Consider the following 15784-nt stretch of genomic DNA (forward strand, 5'->3'; position numbering starts at 1 on the left):
CGGATCGCACGCGGCATGACGAGGCCGGCAGCGGAGAGGGCATCGCCGCGCTGCTGCTTCCTGTCGCCCCGAGGCGTCGCTCAACGCAGGTGAAGCAGCATGACGGACGGTTAGTGGAGGAAATACTGAAGACGCCAACACCCAGGAAGCAGGAAGAGAGCCTTGATTTCACTGGAAACCAGCATCCTGGAGGAGTCATGCTGCGGGCCAGCTGATGAGCGATGAGGCTGAGGGGCGCCAGAGCCGCCGCCTCATGGCTCCTCCCACTGGATAAGCATGCAGGTCCTGCAGATCGTCAAGGAGCTGGTGTCTCCATCCAGGCACCGGGCAGCCGCGCGATTTGGAGGTGTGTGCGCTGGTTTTTAATCACCAAACGGCTACAGTTTCCATTCGAGGTGCACAAATAAGAAGATTTGTGAATCGATTCAACAGATTTTAAATGCGGTAAACTTGTGTGGCTATTTGCAGTTATCCTGCATCGCATTGCGCCTCAACTCGTTTGTATATTTTATTTACCTTTTTCAATCACAAATCATAAATTTCTCTCATTTTGGGACCAAAATTATTTATATTTCCTAATTTCTTTAGATTTCTTCTTTTTTGTAACTTTCTTTTTTATATTTAAGCATTTAATTTGTGGTCGATTAAAACGGCAATATTCTAAATAATTTCCACAATTTCACAAAAAAAGTTTTATGCTCTCTTGAGAAAGTTTTTGGATTTACCAAAAACAAATTAATACACTAAAAGGAAACATGTTTCCCATCCACTGGTGACTCTGTGCCTTACCAGAGGCACCAAAATTCACTTTTTTTTTTTAACATGGTCTAGTTTGCACTCTCTGCTTCCTGTTTATTAACATCTGTTGATGAAATTTCGCTCTGTGTTGATTCGTTCAAACCAGCAGATGGAAATGCGACTATTTCTCGTTTGTCTTTGCGACATTTTAAAAGTGACGATTGGATGGAAACATGGCGGCTGTTTGTTTTTGAGCCACTTTAAGGCGGACTTGCTGGTTGTCCTTTCTAAATGGCGTTTTGTTTTTCTCTGAAGGAATATCTAAATTTAAGTTTGTTTTTTGAAAACAAAAGGTTGCTGCTAAAATTGTCCGTGTCTTCTCCGGTCCGTCCGCTGCTTCACCCAGGGACTCTTCGGCTTTAATGGAGCTGGACAGAAATCTGTCCAGCTTGTTTTGTGTCTGTGGGAACAGACAGCTGGTAGCTGCTGTTGGTGAAGAGAAAAACTAATTTCTTCTTTCCATAACGTCTCTGAGAGATCTCACCATCAGTGTTTTATTTAAATCCAGAGCCTGGTGAGTGAATGTGGTCAGATTTAACAGTGAAATTAATCGTTTTGTGCTGCAGAGGTCGTCGCTCTGTCGTTTGTCTGAATGAAGTGGACCTGTCCCCCGGAGACGGCCGTGTTGCTGCAGGACGCGTCTCCGTCTGGGTTGTAGATGGTTTTGTGTCGCGTTTCTCTGGTGTTTGATAAATGATGGAGCTGCTGCTGACGGGACGCTGTGACCTCGACTCAACCAAACCGGATGATTCCAATACGACTTTTACAGCTTATTATTTGTCCTAAATATCATTTATTGAGTTTGATTGTTGAAAAATACAAATTATGAGGATTAATTTCACACAGAGGGATGTTTTTAAAGCCATTAGTTCTGTTAACGGTGATAATTTAGCTAATAAAAACTCAAATCAACTTCTACAGTAATTTAAATTTAGTTTTTTCTCTTTGTTTTTACACATAAAAATGTGAGGCATGAATTTATCAATACTTGGCAGACATTTGTCTTCTTGCCACTTGTAAGCCTGTTGCAATAATCAGTAAATCAATTAACAGGACAAATTAAAAACAACTCAATAATTTCCATTTGTATAATCTTTTTTTTTTACTCACATTTATCTTTCCACCAAAGGCTAGATAAACAATTTTGTTTAGAGACTTTATTTTATGTGTTTTATTTATTTTGGATATTTAAATGTCTTAAAAGCTCCAGTTTGTCTGAAATGAAAGTTTATTGATCTTAATTATTACCACTTAAAAATGGTCTCAAAACGATATTGTTTATCACAATCATTTTTGGCACAGTTTTTTCATCCACCATCATTGTTTATCATGACAGGATATAAAGTTTGGATATCTGGAGTTCTGACCTCTGCAGCTCCTCCAGAGTCACTGTGCTCGGACTGGTCAGATCTCTTGTTTTGTATAAAGTTGAGAAAGGAGGCTGCTGGGAGCACGCCTCGTTTCTCAACAATCCCTGTTGGAGGCTTACTGCTGCTTAGTGGAGCTCAGCCCTCATTAACTCCACCTGGACTTAGGATCAGGAGATCCAGCAGAGGATCAAGCTGCAGCACAAACTCAGTTGTTTGTTAGAAAGCAGATGGATTTTAAACGTCATTTCAGGACATTTAACGGCCTCACAGCTAGAGAAGGAATCAGAGTTGTTAACTTTACAAGCAACACCTGATAGTCCGGTTGATTTGGTTTGATTTTGGACCAAAGTTTCAACATTTGCTCCATTTCCAGCTTCTGTGGTTCTTTCTATCTGCTCTGAGTCAAACCTGTTCCCCTCCTGGCCTGTGGGGGCGCTGCACCAAGAACCACTGAAGGTTCTTGGACACAAAAACCTCCAAAACTTCGTTATTCTCCAAATGGATATAGAAATGGAGGCGTCAGATTTTAGTGGTTGGAGAATTTCAAAAGATCATGAGCCATTCCTCTCGCTAATGAAAGACTGTTTGGTTTGGTTGTATTTACCCAGAATGCCCTGCGCTGTAGTCCACTTCCTTTTTCTTGAAGCGGCCATGTTCTTCAACTTATTTCAGCTTATGTCCTCTGTTTTACCCAATAAGAGCAAAAGGATTCAACATTCAATATACTAAGCATTTTTCTTAATATTTATTTTTTTTTGACAGAAGTCTCTAGTTTAAAATCAAAATGACAATTATGGATATAACCTACTGTTCAAGTATCTGCAGATAATTTGATAAATTATGTCTGAAATGTGGTGGTGAATAATTAATTGCTTTGAACGTCGTATAGTTTAATTAGAAGTGTTTCAGCTGCTTTTTCTAAACCCCGCCTTCTCTGTTACATCATCTTCCATCTGAGCCTCACTAGCAGAACAGGCTGCATGATTCTAATAAACAGGACGCTGCAGCAGCCATTGCAGTCTCTCTTTTACTGTGAAAATCATAGTAATAGATGGAAAACTTTAATTGATAAGATTAATAATATTGCCTGATTTTTTTACGTTTTCCATCAAAAACAGATAGTTCTGTTTTAATTTGGGGCAGAAATGATCTGAAATATTACAATGTGGATATGAATATCTTATAAAAAATAAACAGTTTAAGAAACAGGAGGTTTGATTTTTACTTCAATAAAGTGTTGAAGAAAGAGCTGGCAGCTGAAGGCATGTCATAGATTTCTGATAAATAACCTTACTGCAGCATTTTGGGGTTTTGATCCCAAATAAACAGGAAATGACTTTAAATGACCCAAAACTCCCAAACTGCTGAGATGTTGCCTGGAGATAAATCCACCGCTTCGTTTCCGGGGTCTGAACTCCTCCTCATTGAACATTTTGATAGTTTTTGGATGTTTCATCATTGTTTTATGTGTAAAATTTTGATTATTCTTGTCTCTGCAGATCATCTTGTTTTCTGCATTTTTCCGCAGCAGTCGGACAGAACCGAGCTTGGAGTATTTATTGACTGCAGCAGCGTTTTTCATGGTGCGTTGTGCTCCATCTCTGGGCGCTAAGCGAGTTAGCAGGCGTGTGTGAATGAAATATGGATGCTGGTCAGGAACAGTGGAAACCCTGCAGCCGCCTGCTGACATCTCTGCTCAGCTTGTCTGTTGTTCCTTAAGGCCAGAGCTGCTGTTTATTCTCCAAGGATTGCTTTTATATTTATATTGATCCCTGTTTACTCCTGACTTATTCAATTATGCATCAGATGCCTGCAGATCATGAAACATCACACAAAGAATTTGTTAATATTTTGCTTCTCAGCTTAATGTGAACACAGCAGCTCATTGGGGGCCGTTTGCAAAGTTGCAGTTGAAAATGAACAGCAATAATTTGGATTATTTCGCCAGTCACGAGAGAAAAAATGGGGGTTAATTTTTTTCAAAGCTCTTATTTCATCATGTTATTTATTAATTTATAAACAAACCAAAGTTAGCAACCTAACTATTTAGCTGCAAACTACGTAAGTACTTAATCATTTAGCTAGCTTAGAGCTAATTATTTAATACTTAGCTAGCTCACTAAATATTTATGAAGCTACATATTTAACTTGCTAACTAAATATATTACTCTGAGCTAGCTAAATCTTTAGCTTAGGGACTAAATATTTTGATTTGAACTAGTTAAATATTTAGCTTTTAAATTTCGATAGCTCACTATTTATGGAACTAAATATTTAGCTTAGGCTAAATATCCATCTCAGATTTAGTTAGGCATTTAGATAGCTCTGAGCTAGCTAAATATTTAGCTAAATATTTATAAGCTCACTAGATATTTAGCTCTGAGCTAGTTAGATGTGCAGTTTGCTAAGAGCTAGCTTAATATTTAGTTAATGAACTAATATTTCACTCTGAGCTTGTTAAATGCTTATTTAGCTCTGAGCTAACTAAATCTTTAGCTTGCTAATTATATTCTTACCTTCCAACTAACTATTTACCATGCCAACTAAATATTTGGTTTGGTGCTAGACTCTTAGCTAGAGCGATATATTTCGTATATAACATAAAAATGTAACCCTCAAGTTTTTGTCTGAAAAAAGTTACCCAAATTATTGCTGTTAAATTTTGAGTGTGTAACTTTCCAAACTGCACCACGTAGCAGCCAATCTGAGAAGCCTGACCTTCTTTAAGTGACCTTTGTGCAACAACAGCTTGTGACCTTGTCACACGTGGGCGAAGAACAAGGTTTCAGCCCATCTGATGCCTCCGGTGGTCCAGACCCTCAAACTGCTGCCTCCCCCACCGAGGCCAGGGTGTGGAGCTTAAATAAAACAGATTTATTTCTGATCTAATGCTTGAAGGCATTAGGTCAGATTTAGTTTCTGTAGCAGAGAATCTCTGGTCTGCTTCAACTTCCTGTTTCCTGTTAGTGAGCAGAATTATAAGATTAAAGCTCAAATGACACCAACATTAGCTGTGCTGCTTTTCCTGACAAAAAGAAGAAGAAATAATTGAAAGTTGAGAGGAAGTTGATCTGTTTGCTGCAGAGGAACAGTGAAAGTTTTTATTTCTGTCCTGCAATAAATGGAGATTAAAGTTGTTTTTACTTAACATAAACAGATAAAATGATTATTTTTCTCCTAAAATCTGAACACAACACCCAATTCCTCTTCATTTAGCTTCTTTAATAATAAATAACTGTGTAAATCTCTTTTAATATGTTTTCCACAGTCGTTTTAAAATATTTATATTTACATCGCTTTAGTTTCCAGTCATTACTTTCTGAATATTTTAATAAATAAATTCAGAAAAGACTATTTGTTTTAAAAACTGAAAACAAATCATTAAAAAATAAATATTAAATAGAAAAAAATGTGTGAAGATAGAAATTAATTTAAATATGTTTGTAAGATGTATTAAAACATAAAAAATAGTACTGGGAAAAAATGGTTAAATGAAAAATCTGCAGAATGTGCCAATGTTTTCATCCGATTCATTATAAGAATAATCTATTACTAAAATAATTATTAGCTGCAGCCCTAAACTGATATACTGTATGTCTTTATGAATAATTTTGCGTTTGACTGTAATCTTTATTTTTGATTTAGAATCTAACTGTACTTTCTTAATCATTTGAGGAAAATTTTGTTGCTGTTTATTTTTATTATTTCACTGATAAGATATTTTCCCTTGTTGTCAGTTAATTTACCTGCCAATGGACCGAGGACTCTTTCAATATTAAGGAATTATTTACGTAAAACAAGCCTCTATATCTTGCTGAAAAGTTACTTTTAAGTTGGTTTTATTTCAAGTTTACTAAGATATTTGCACTAGAAACTACACCAAAAATATTTAGTAAGATTTTGTGTTTTTACAGTGTGTTTGTGTTAAAAAACGTTTGTAGTCAATTCAGCATTTCTTTTCTGTATCGATTGGTATCAGCCAATACTAAACAGATATCGGTATCAGATGTGAAAAAATCTGCATTTTCTGCAGTAGAATTGAAGTTTTTAACCTTTTTTTCCTCTTAAGGAATAAAAAGTAACTTTCAGCAGCAGGATCAGGGATCTTTGCGCCGGCCGGCCTTCGTCTGGTCCAGCTGCGGTCCTGGATCAGTTCAGAGGGATCCGCTGCTCTGATGCAGCAGATGAAGCTCAGATTAGAGCAGAACTCCTTCCTTCTCTCAGATCTGTGAAACGCCTCATCACGCCGCCTCTTAACGAGCTTTTAACGGCAGCTCTTCATCATGCAGCTGTCATCAGTAGAAAAAAAAGAAGCAAAACAGAAAAGTTTCTGGATGTTTTAATCCTGCTGGGAGCTGATAAATCTCCAGTCCGGTCCTGCTTGGTTCTGAAAGCGGCTCGTTGTGGTGTGGAGTGGGAGTGGGGGGGAATGCAGCGAGTGGGAGCGACTCTGAAACGGCAGCATTGTGACAGCAGCGGCTCTGATCTCACTTCTCTCTGCCCCGCGCTGCTGCTTCCTCCCTTTGTGTCGGAGCGGCGTTCAGCGCCGATGGCGTGAGGCGGTTCGTGTTTCTGACTCTGCGGATCGGCCGCAACCAGGATCGATGCGGGCCAAGGCTCGTATGGACGACCCGCTGGACAACTTTAAAAGAGGTAACGCCTGAGGAGCTCCAGGGCATTCCTGCAGGGTCAAAGTTCATCTGTCTGATAGGATGTTTGATGTTCTGCTTTTAAATGAGGCTCATTGTGCAGATCTTATCTCAACTGACCTCAACTCGCAGATTTAGAAACTTTTGCATGTGGGAATGATAAATTTAAATGTGATGTAGTGCTGCAGTGTGTGATGTGTTCACACTTCACCTTCATATGTAAAACTCTGGTGACAGAATGCAGATAATGAGGAAGCGTGAAAGCTGACAGTTTCTGGATCAGATTTAATCCTCCTGAACGCTAAATTATAGTTTTAATCCCAATAAAAGAGCCCAGATCTCCTCTCATGGTTGCTGGAAAAGTTCCTCAGGAATATTGTTATTTTAAGACCTTGTTGTTTGAGATGATACAAACTAGTGGTGGGAATTATTTTTTTTTACCCCTCCAGGGTCTTTTGTGGCTCTAGTGCCCCTTATATGACAGTAGGCTGACAGGAAACGGGGAAGGAGAGGGGGGAAGACATGCGGCAAATGTCGTCGGGAGTCGAACCCGCGACGGCCGCGTCGAGGACTCAAGGCCTCCAAATATGGGTCGCGCTAACCGCTACCCCACCACGGCACGCCCCGTGGTGGGAATTATTTACTGTATCACGATTCAATTCAAAACGATTGTTCCCAATTATTTCCCCTTTAATGGTGTGCATTAATGCTTGCTTTGCAAGTCAAAATGACAAATGAAGACGTTGAAACTTATTTTTTGCATGTAGACGGAATTACTCCCTTTCTCCATTTTGTCATGAAGCTGTCACAGAGAGAGCGCCATATTTCTACAAACAGCCTCCTCTGTGGACGAGGACGTTGAAATTTCCTTACAGGAGTTTTTAGCCATTTGACAGGCTTTGTTAGTTATTATTGAAAAATCCTAAAAATGTGCCGTATTCATGCAAAACCGATGGTGGAAGCGGATTTCTGCATGAAACATGGCAACAAACTTCTGACCAATCACAGCGTATTGGTCTACCTTAGCCTGTAGCTTAGCGCCGTTCATTTATGATGTTTACGAAGTAATCTTCATTTTCACCGATATCAGCTCGGTTAAGCTAATCAACATCAGTCTTCTTGGACTGATCTAAAAACTAAAATAAGTCCAAATGTTTGCTGGGGCCGGTTGAATCTCCCTCTTTCATCTCTGTAGCTGTCGCTCTATTGTGGTGCTGTATGCGCATGCGTGCGTTCCGCTACTGGCTGCGTGATGACGTCCCGCGTAGACACAAAATGGAGGCCGACTGACTGATTAGATTTTTATTTTCATGTTTTAAAATTGATTTTGGGACGTTTTAAAAACATAATGAGAACATTATGTTTTTATGTGAGTTGATTTTTTTCCCTCCCATTTAACGGTGGATCTGCGTTCCCACCGTTAAATCACTAAACTAGTTTAGCTCTTTCACTAAAACTACTTCAGACTCGCATTACTGCATAGGACGCATCAATAAACCTCCTGCTTCATTTCCCCCTAACTTTTGGACAAAACGCAAAAAAATATGTTTGTTTTTAAAAAAAAATTTTAGTCTTAAAATATTTTGGTTTTTCTGAAATTTCAAAAAAACAGTAACTAAAGCATAAACCTGATTGGTTTGCCTCTGAAAGCATCAATTGTGTTTTATTTCCTGCTGTTATTCTGCTGTACATTTGTCTTATTTTATTGCCAGTTTGAAAAATATCCCCTGTAGAGATGCACCAAATTATAGCAGGTTGTGCAAAATGACAAAAACAAAGTCCTGCTTGGCTGCTGCGTCCGGTGGCATATTATATTTCATTCAAATTCTGCATAGCACCAATATATCTGACCTGTTGGAGGAATTTCCCATCGATAATGTTTACTTTTAGTCACTGAGCATCTCAGAGGTTATGATGAAAGAAGCTAAAGCAAAGAAGCAGAAAAGTCTGGTTAATTATGACCAATAATAATCCCCTGCTGTCTGGTTTCTCTGTCTGGAGTTTGAAAGGTTGAAGTTTTAAAAGTCAAATAAGCTTAACACCGTTTTATTTCATGTTTCTGACTAAATTAAAATAACTAAAGATTAGCATTTGCAGAGTTTAGATTAACAGAAAACTAATTAATATGTTTTCTTCAGTTTGAATTATCCAGTCAAATTCTGTAAATGGTTCTAATACTTTAGCCTCCAAGGAACAGATTTTTGTTAAATACATGAAACTTGAGATATTGATTGCAAACTAAAGAAATAATTTTAGTAAATACCTTGGATACTAAATGTTTATTTCTGACAGGATGTTCTTAAAATGCAGGTTAGCCTTAAATACCTTAATTACTCTTCCTAAATTTTGTCACGACAGAACTATTTAATCTGGCATTATACGTATTTTTGACTTTATTGCAGGAATTTTTCTGTCGTTCAAAAGGTTTTGCATTCAAACATCGTCATTGTGTTCTGTGACTCATGACAGTTGAAGCTAATGCTAACTAGCTGCTAATATACCCTTGCTAGCCGTTTAGCTAGCTAACTTTTTTTTGCAAGTGCGAAGTTATTGCCAGTTATTGGTCGACATTGACTCTCGCCAGAGGTTAACTTTTGAAAACGAGTTTTATGTGATTTCTATCTCTTTAAAAACATAATAAGATATTTTTTTATCTCATTATGTTAGAGAAGAGATGCTGTTTCTGAATTGATTTCGTAGCTCTGGCAGTTAAAGGCTTTCGTAACGGTAGAACTGTTTAGTTTTTTCAGTCTTACATTGAATTCAAGGGGGCATAAAACCTTGAATTCAATGTATATTCAGATATTCTCCATGAATAAGTCGTTCCCTGAAGCAGCTGAAGCTTTGTTGGGTTGATTCATCTGACCCGTTTTGGTTCTGCAGAAAGTGGGTTATGCTCTGAAAGTTCTGAATGTTCTGTGTGGAGGTCCGAGGTCCAAACCAGGCGCTATTCCTACCACTTTATTTAAAATGTCACGCTGCCTGAAACGCAGAAGCAGAACCGAAACGCTTCGGCTTCCAGGTTAAACTCATCCAGATCCGGTTCTAGTTTTAACAACTAAAAGTTCTGACTGGACCGGCCGATCGGTTCTGGTCATCTGGATGGGTCACTCCTACAGTAGCTGACGGTGGAGGTTCTGAAGAACCGAGCCGCTACTTCAGGTGACATTTACCTGCTGATGGTTGAGAGGAAGCGTGAGAACTTCCTCTCTGTGGACGCTTTCAGTTCCGCTTCAGGAGGAACCAGAACCCGACTCACGTGTTGAAGCTGCAGAACTTTTGGATCGACTCGTCTGATGGAGCTCGATCCTGATCACTTACAGCTGCGACCTCTGACCTCTGCAGATAAGCCGGTTGCATCAGTGTGAGTCGTTAAAGTGATGCTTCAGATTCACTTTATTTTGGTAAATTAGCAACATTACAAAAATGAAGACAAAACTAAATTCTACATTACGAACCAATAATTTACTAAAAAAAAGGCTGACATATATAATTCTGTAACTTTACATTTTAAGACTCTGAAAAGCAAATCATTTGAGATCATCATTCAATTCGATCCACATTTTCATGCCGATAACTGAAACATATCTAGATTTAATTTACTTTCCTATTTAGCATGTTCAAATTTTAACGAACCTCAAATTATATTTACTTTCTCAACTTTCTAAGTTTCAGAAGGAAAACTTTTGTACATTATTTCTTCACATGTTTGAATAAAAGGTTTTCTACCTGGCTCACAATATCCCATTTTATTAATAACTGTTAAAGATTTTTTTTGTAACTTAGCTAATACATTAATGGTCGTTATATTTCTGAGCTTCACTGTAGCTTAGTGTGCAAACGTTTGCAGGTCATATTTTTTTGTTTCTGGAATATTTTGCTAATTTTCAGAATGAATGAAAGAAAAAATCTGTGAAATTATTGAGCATGGTTTCATTTTTTTATGCTGGAGCGATTTGTGTCCGGTTTCAGTTTAGTGGCTGAACCTCAGAGTATCGGCCTCTGTGGGAAACATTTCATTATTATTCATCGGATGAAACATCCTGAAAACTTATTTAAACATTAAAAAAACTCCAGTCTGGTCTCCATGGGAACCACCAGGCCTCCAGGGCTGGGAATCCCAGAAGAAGAAGAAAAAACTTCACTGTATTTGTTTGTTTGCCCCAGATCGTTTCTCTCTCTCTCTCTCTCTCACACACACACACACACACACACACGCACACACACACACACACACACACACACACACACACCCACGCACACACACACACACACCATCCTGTCATAAAAATGCCAGCCGGCTCAATAAGGAGCGTGTTTGTTTCCTCCCGCTGGACCCTGGAGACCCGGACAGGAAGTCAGAGAGCAACTCGAATAAAAGTCCGAAACGGGTCGGAGGAGCAGAACCGGAGCCAGTTTGTTCAAGTTAGTCCAGTTAGAGGAACCAGTGGTCCAGTAACATCAGAACTGGGCTTAGAGAAATGTTCTGGAGAGCGAAATAAGCCTGTCGCAATCAGCAATTAAAGGCATCATAAATTAAAATGAGCTTGAAAGTTTTCATTCTGATGATTAATATTGTTTTGACGGGAAATTTTAATTACAGAGATTCGTAATCCATTTTATTTATGGTTCTGGTTGTGTTTGGTTTTTATTTATTGTTTATGGTTGTTGTGTTTTATATTGGATGTTTAAAATGTCTCCCAGTTCCAGAAGGTTCTTTATTAAATTAAGTTTATTGGTCTGTGAGAACAAACTTCCTTTATTATGTCACAAAACAACAATATTATCGTTTATCGCAATAATTACTGGAGCAGTTTATCGTGACAAGTCGAGATGAAACATAAAAGTTTCGTCCGTCCGTCCTCAGTTGATATAAATTCGTTCAATCTCATCAGGATCTTCTTAATGTTTCTCAGGTTCTAAATAAATCTCTAAATAACTAAATAAATTTTACTGCCTGATGTGAGAAATAAAACCTTGAAGGTTTAGATTTTTCCGCCGTCTCCCTGCAGGAAGCCGTGATTTATCCTCGGCCTCCATTAACACATCATCAACACAACATGACCCCACTCAACATCCTCCGTGTTTAGCGCCGCGCCGATCAGGAAGTGCTTGAGAAACTCTGAGCTGCTGGTCGGGCCGACTCTCTGCGGCCGTGACAGGAAAACGATCCGACGGGTCGAGGACGGAGAACCACAGGCAGGAACTCTGCAGCTCACCAATCCATCAGAAACCGATCCGATTTCTCAATGTCTGGCTTTAGCAGATTTCATTTCTATTAAAGTCTTAAACCTAATTTTTATTTTCACTTCTTCTCTGTAAATGTTTCATGTTTCATGGACCGATCCGATATTGATATCTGTATCGGTCCCGATACAGATACAAACAATGTTGTCTCACAAACATTGTTTGTGAGACAATGTTCCGGATCCATAAGTGCAAATCTATTTAGTCTAATTCTAACCCTTGTTATTTATTCAACGTTATATTTTGCATTCCTAACTGCTTTTGCCAGCAGTTTGTTGCATTTTATTTTTACTTGTTTGTAGTTCTGAGTTTATAAGCAATAAATCAATTTATCACATAAATGAGGTCAATAGTTTCCATTTGCATGTTTTATAGTTCTTCTCTTTTCTGTCGTTCTTCAGTCTGGTGTTTTGGTTTCAACTAGGCCTTTTTTTGAAGAATAATTTTGTTTACAGAGGTTTTATCATTTATTTTATTAGTTGTTGTGTTTATTTATTTTGGAAATCTAAAATATCTTCCAGTTCCAGTGTTAAATGTTCATTAGAAAGTAAAGTTTATTGATCTTTGAGAATGTTTCTTCTATTATTACCTCAAATATCAATTGTGTTTGATTTTGTTAATGTGGGTAAGAAAAAGAGGGCAAGTTGGTGCAGAGTTAGAAAGTAAATTTGTAATTCAGTACATTTATGTCTGTGTTTGGAAAAAAAAGTTTCTGTGTCGATACCAAGCCTCAGATATCGATATTATATTCCTTTATTTAATCAGGTAAACCATTTTCAAGAGGGACCTGAAACAAACTTCACTCCCCGTCGGGGAATCGAACCCCGGTCTCCCGCGTGACAGGTGGGGATACTCACCACTGTACTAACGAGGAGAACAATATTGAGAGTGGAAAAAAAATGCATTCCTACTTTAAAAAAATAAATTACAAATGACAGAAAACGCTTTAAAAATGTGGCTTTTATTCCAGTCATCCTTCCTGTCAGCTGTACAAGACGTTTTTTTTTTTTTTTTTTTTTGTAACCCCTCCAGGGGGTCTTTTTGTGGGCTCTAGTGTCCCTTTTCATGAAGTAGGCTGACAGGAAAGGGGGAGGGAGAGGGGGGAAGACATGCGGTAAATGTCGCCGGGTCCGGGAGTCGAACCCGCGACAGCCGCGTCGAGGACTTGAGGCCTCCAAATGTGGGTCGCGCTAACCCCTACGCCACCACGGCACGCCCCACAAGACGTTTTGCTTAATTACAGGAACGTGGCTTAGTAATTTTTGTTATTTTTTGTGTTGGAGTATTTCATTCTCGTTGTATTACAACTTTATTCTTGCAACGAAACAGAATAAAATATCTTATCCTGACCGGTGTATTTTGTTATAGATCTTGATCTGAAGTTTGACCAAACAGTTGCAGACTCCTATGGTGAATTAGCTGTTTTTCTGGACTGTAATTTATCTTTTTTTTCTCTTTGTCTGCAGCTTCTGATCAGGATGCGGCGCTGAAACTGGATCAGGAACGGGCCGAAATCGTCGCCAAATATGACAAGGTAACGGCTGAACTCCCTCTGCAGCTTCAGCTGCTGCATTTCTTTCCGGCTTCATAAAAGCCCCGCGGTCAGCGCCGCCGTAAATCTGGGCCAGATTGCCTGTAAAACACAATGATAACACAGGACGTGCCGCCGCTCACACGGCTGTAAAATCGGCGTTTGAGAGGCAGCGGCCCCAGATGAGGCTTGGCTGATGGAAACGCAGCGCGGAAAACGCTCAGAGTGAGACCTCCCGGCTGGAGCAGAGCCATAGAAAACAACATTAATCTGAGCAGAGAGCTGACCAATCACAGAGCTGGACTGAACTTCTTAAAAGAGAAATTTGTTTTAGTTTAAGAAAAATAATGAACTGGAATAAAATAAAATGTAATTAGAAGTTTTCTTCTGCAGAATTCACAATAAAACAAGGATCAAATTTTATTATTTATTTTTATTTAAACCTATTAAAATATCAAATCATCCATTCATTCGTTTTTTCTGACCATCCATCCATCCATCCATCCATCCATCCATCCATCCATTCATCCATCCATCCATCCATCCATCCATCCATCCATTCATCCATCCATTCATTCATCCATCCATCCATCAGCAGTGAAGAGTCCATGATGGAGATCAGAGTAAAAGTTCTAGATCCAGATCGGATCGGATCAGTTCGTCTTCAGTGATCTTTGTTGTGTTTCTCCAGCTGGGATCCATCTGAGTTAAAACCTGATCCACTCAGAACCCGGTCAACCCGGAGCTCACCAGGAACCAGACTGTAACAGAAATAATTCCTGTCAGGTTTTCTCCTGTGGTGGAAGGAAAGCTTCATGAGTTTCGTTATTTATTTAAAATCGTGACTTTCTGCTGAGCCACCCCTGAACATGCTGGCAGGGCAAACCGAGATGAATTTTTAGATATTTCACCTCAACATCTGGTCGACAGACTGAGCTGTGGAGCCTCAACCTGACGCTTCAAGCCCTGCAGAACGTCGGATACACCGATGTTCCTGAGTATCTGCAGTAACAGTAAATACAGAAAGTATGGACACCCGCTTCAACAAAGTATTAACTCAAATGTTAAATAAATTTAATTTGTGTTTCCATCAATGTTTTTAAACCCATTTTGAAGTATTGCATTAGAAAAGGTTAAGGAAACAGTAAAATTTGAAATAATTTCTAATTTTCGCAAAAACATTTTACACTCGAGTGGTTTATCCGATAAAGTTAATGCACTAAAGGGGAAACGGAAACACATTTGCAGAATAAGTTCTGATGTAGCGAATGTAGTCGTGCCTTACCAGAGGCACAAAACTCCTGAAATCTTTAAGTCTGGAGTTCTCCGTTTTTCTCAATGCTAGTTAGCAGCCTCTACTTCCTGTTTGTTACAGCCATGCGTAGCGTCAACGTCTGAGGAATCTCGCTTTACGTAGCCTAGTAGATTCTCTTCAAACTAGTAAATGGAGATACGACTAATAAAAATTTATTTTCATTTGAATTTGGAACAAACTTGAAATATGGCAAAAAAAGAGACAGAAAAAGAAAATATGAAGTAGGAGTGGTTCCTCCTACTGATTTGAAGTGAATCAACCAGGCTGTGAAAAGTGCGCTTTCAACAGATGATGACGTAACAAACGAGATGTAGAGATTTTGCTGCGTTTCATGTCTCTGGTAAGGCACCAGTAGATGGGAAAGTTCTCTGCATTAGACTGTGTCTCCATATCAACTTTTATAAAAAAGTTTTAAAAAATGACAAGCGATTGTAAAAACCTTTTAGCAAAATTGAGAAAGTTATTCCAAATTTTGCTGTTTCTATCAACCTTTTCAAATGAGCATAAAATGTTGATGGAAAAACAGTTCATATGACCTGGAAATGCTTAGATGTTATTTTCACTGATCTAAAAGGTAAAATATTTAAAGTTTAAGGCGGTAAATTAACCTGGGTCTGTTTTATAGGACCTGAGGTTCAGATAGTGATGCAAGTGATTGTCTGGCTGCTTCATTTCACACCAGTTAACCTTCACCCTCATTTACTCCTCTGCATCTTTACGCATATTAACGCCGACATGTTTTCTCCAAGGGCACTAATGCCTGGACTGCCCTCAGCCAATCAGAGCAGGACTCTCCAACCCAGAGGAACGTGGGAGGCATTTGATTAAGACCCGGTCGATTTTTATCAGGCCTAAACCTGCAGCAGATGATAAT

The 15784-nt window shown here is 38.8% G+C and overlaps 1 long non-coding RNA gene across 1 annotated transcript in view; it reads left to right on the forward strand.

The window, feature by feature from the left end:
• The window catches only part of LOC111611808, a 33438-nt gene extending 19842 nt beyond the window's left edge, over positions 1–13596 (forward strand). Inside the window, exon 3 of the long non-coding RNA XR_002754240.1 lies at positions 13531–13596. This is a non-coding gene — a long non-coding RNA (uncharacterized LOC111611808). The remainder of the gene's footprint in view (positions 1–13530) is intronic.
• The last annotated feature ends 2188 nt before the right edge of the window (positions 13597–15784 follow it).

This window comes from Xiphophorus maculatus, chromosome 17 (assembly GCF_002775205.1).
Source record: "Xiphophorus maculatus strain JP 163 A chromosome 17, X_maculatus-5.0-male, whole genome shotgun sequence".
NCBI classification, from domain to species: domain Eukaryota; kingdom Metazoa; phylum Chordata; class Actinopteri; order Cyprinodontiformes; family Poeciliidae; genus Xiphophorus; species Xiphophorus maculatus.